The following is a 3,921-nucleotide window of genomic DNA, read 5'->3' as shown; positions in this document are numbered from 1 at the left end:
CCCCCTGAGTGCACAAATTTTTGTGCACCGGGCCTCTAGTTTAAAAATAAACTTTGACTCATGCATGCATGATACATATAAAGCTCTGGCTGACATACAGTCGATCATTTAGCCTTTTATATATATATATAATGACGTAATTTTTGCAGTAACGTAACTACTACACGAATCTTTCTTCTAATTAATTTCCTTTTAATGTACACGAATCCGTGCACTGGGCCATTAGTATTGAATAAGTGACTTATTCTACTTATAATGCATGCCATTAGCTATTATGTCTGGAAATGGTTTTTAAAGAAATTAGACAACCGATTTCTAGAAAGTAAAATTTTATTGTTTTTGATCCACATCTTGCTTTCCCTGTAGGACTGTCTGTGATGCACTATTGCCTTTTTGAGTTAAAATGTGTCTGTGATGTCAGCATTTTCTCTCCTCCCTCTGCAGTTACAATGGTGAATTCTAATAGCACATTAGCAAGAAAGAATTTTAAAAAATTGAACAGTTCCATGATGTTTCTTCTTAAGGCTTTTCAAGCATAACCTTTCAAAAAATTTAACATATTTAGAGTTGATAATACAGTTGAAGGAGGTGAGTAGAAAATATTCACAAGGATGATAGTCAAAAGTGTCATTAAGATTGGTTTTAATATTTTCCAGGTTTTACTGGGTTGCTCTAAGCATATTTAATATTTCATTAAGATTATAAAAATTTTGGCAGGAATAGTTGAACTAATTAATTTTTTTTAAAAAGATTAGATGCTTAAAGCCAGTCTCTATATTAAAAAGTAAGGAAATAGTAAGATCTTTTTATATAACTTAAAAAAAATCTTTATTGTTCAAAGTATTACATATATTCCCCTTTACCCCATTGACATCTCCCAGTCCGCTTCCGTTCCCACCCCAGGCTTTCACCACCCTATTGTCTGTCCACGTGTTATGCATATATGCATACAAGTTCATTGGTTGATCTCTTCCCAGGCCCCCATGCTCCCCTCCCTTCCCCCTGAGGTTTGACAATCTATTTGATGGTTTTATATCTCTGGATCTATTTTGTTCATCAGTTTATTTTGTTCACTAGATTACACATATGAGAGAGATCATGTGATATTTATCTCTCTCTGACTGGCTTATTTTGCTTAGCATGATGCTCTCCAGGACCCTCCATGCTATCTCAAACAAAGGGTAAGAGATTCTTCTTTTTTACTGCTATATGGTATTCCATGATGTACATGTACCACAGTTTTTAAATCCACTTATCTGCTCATGGTTATTTAAGCTGTTTCCAAATCTTAGCTATTATAAATCACGCTACTATGAACATAGGGGTGCATATATTCTTTCTGATCAGTGTTTCTGATTTCTTAGGATATATTCCTAGAGGTGGGGTCACTGGGTCAATGGAAGTTCCATTTTTAATTTTTTGAGGAAACTCCATACTGTTCTCCACAGAGGCTGCACCAGTCTGCATTCCCACTAGCAGTGTACTAGTGTTCCCTTTTCTCTACATAATTGCCAACACTTGTCATTTGTTTATTCATTGATGATAGCCATTCTGACAGGTGTGAGATGGTACCTCATTGTCATTTTGATTTGCATCTCTTGGATGAGTATTGACTTTGAGCATTTTTGCATATGCCTTTTGGTCTTGTGTATGTCCAGTTTGGAGAAGTGTCTTTTTTTAGGTTCTTTTCCCAGTATTTAATTGGATTATCTAGCTTTTGTTAAATTGTGTGAGTTCCCTATAAATTTTGGAGATTAAACCCTTATCCTATATAATAAAAGGGCAGTATGCAAATTGACCCTAAGGGAGGAACAACTAGGAACGATAAGTCCCTATGACGTGCACTGACCACCAGGAGGAAGACACACAACGCAGGAGCTGCTCCCTGGTGGTCAGTGCACTTCCACAGGAGCGGGGGGGTGTGCGCCACTCAGCCAGAAGCTGGCTAATGGCTGGCCAGCTTGGTGGCAGTGGTGGGAGACTCTCCCGCCTCTGTGGCAACACTAAGGATGTCCAGATAACGGCCATTAGTCAGACATCCCCCAGGGCTCCTGGGCTGCCAGAGGGATGTCTGACTGCTAGCTTAGACCTGATCCCCCAGGGAGTGGGCCTAAGCCAGCAGGTGGACATCCCCCAAGGGCTTCCAGGCTACCAGAGGGATGTCTGCCAGCTTAGACCTGATCCCCCAGGATCAAGCCTAAGCTGGCAGTGGGACATGCCCCAACAGATCCCAGGCTGTGAGAGGGCACAGGCTGGGCTGAGGGACCCCCCGAATGCACGAATTTTCATGCACCAGGCCTCTAGTTGAATATATAATTGGCAAATATGTTCTTTCATGCATATTGTTGTTTTGTTGATGGTTTCTTTTACTGTGTAGAAGCTTTTTATTTTGATGTACTCCCATTTGTTTATTTCCTCCTTCATTTCCATTTTCCTAGGAGATGTATCGGTAAACATACTGCTATGAGAGATATCTGAGATTTTGCTGCCTATGGTTTCTTCTAAGATTTTTATGGTTTCACATATTACATTTAAGTCTTTTATCCATCTTGATTTTATTTTTGTGTGTGGTGTATGCTGGTGGTCTAGTTGCATTTTATTTTTATTTTTTTTGCATGTAGCTGTCCAGTGATCTCAACACCATTTATTGAAGATACTCTTTTTACTGCATTGTTGTTCTCATCTCCTTTCTCAAAGATTAAGTGAACATAATGGCTTGGGTTGATGCTTGGGTTCTCTATTCTGTTCCACTGAACTATATGACTGTCCTTGTGCCACTAACAAGCTGTTTTGATCACAGTGGCTTTGTGGTATAGCTTGATATTTAGTCTTGTGATGCATACAACTTTGTTCTTCTTTCTCAAAATTGCTGTAGCTATCCAGGCTCTTTTTTTGGTTCCATATAAATGTTTGGGAAGTCTGTTCTACACCTGTGTAGTATGCCATTGGTATTTTAATAGGGATTGCATTGAATCTATATATTGCTTTGGGTAGTATGGACATTTTCATGATGTTAATAATTCCAATCCATGAACATAGTATGTTCTTACACTTGTTTATGTCCACTTCTATCTCTTTTTTCAATGTTTTATAGTTTTCTGAGTACAGGTCTTTTACCTCCTTGGTTAAATGTATTCCTAAGTTTCTGAAATTTTTTTTGTTGCAGTGACAAATGGCATTAATTTTTTTTTTTTAGTTTCTCTCTCTGAGAGTTTATTATTGGTGTATAAGAATGCTAGTGATTTATGGGTGTTAATTTTGTATCCAGCAACGTTTGCAAAATCCATGATTAAGTCTAGCAGTTTTTTGGTGGAGTCCTAGAGGTTTTCTATGTACTATATCAGAGCATCTGCACATAATGACAGTTTTACTACCTCCTTCCAATTTGCATGCTTTTTATGTTTTCTTCTTGCTAATAGCTGTTGCTAGGACCTCCAGTACTGTGACCTGCACAGCTAGGGTTCAGGATATGAAGAAGGAGCTGACACACAAATGAAAACACTAGACAAGAAATATGAATTATTAAGGGGTGGGGGGCCAGGTAGAGACCTCTCTCTTGGAGAGGCACAATGAAACCTGGCCTTATCCACTTTTTATTCAGTTTTAGATACACATCTTGCCCTCAGTAAAGCACGACAAACAGGTAGCCGACTCTAAGGTCAATAAAGATCAGTAGGGTCCAGTAAACATTTACTTTGGGGCTATTAGGTCAGGAAATTGCTTCAAGCCACCACTATCTCAAAACAAACAATGGTGCTTGCTAACACCCAAGTTCCATCGGCCTTCCACTTTCCTTGGTGCACTCTCATGATAGTATCAGCAGTGGGTGGCTTCCCACACACCAGTACTATCCTATCTAATAAAAGAGAAACATGGTAATTAGCGTACGACCGCTACCCTTCCCATTGGCTAATCAGGGCG

The sequence above is a fragment of the Myotis brandtii genome, unplaced genomic scaffold (genome assembly GCF_000412655.1).
Source record: "Myotis brandtii unplaced genomic scaffold, ASM41265v1 scaffold479, whole genome shotgun sequence".
Lineage (NCBI taxonomy): Eukaryota > Metazoa > Chordata > Mammalia > Chiroptera > Vespertilionidae > Myotis > Myotis brandtii.
Note: the sequence above shows the minus strand (reverse complement) of the source record.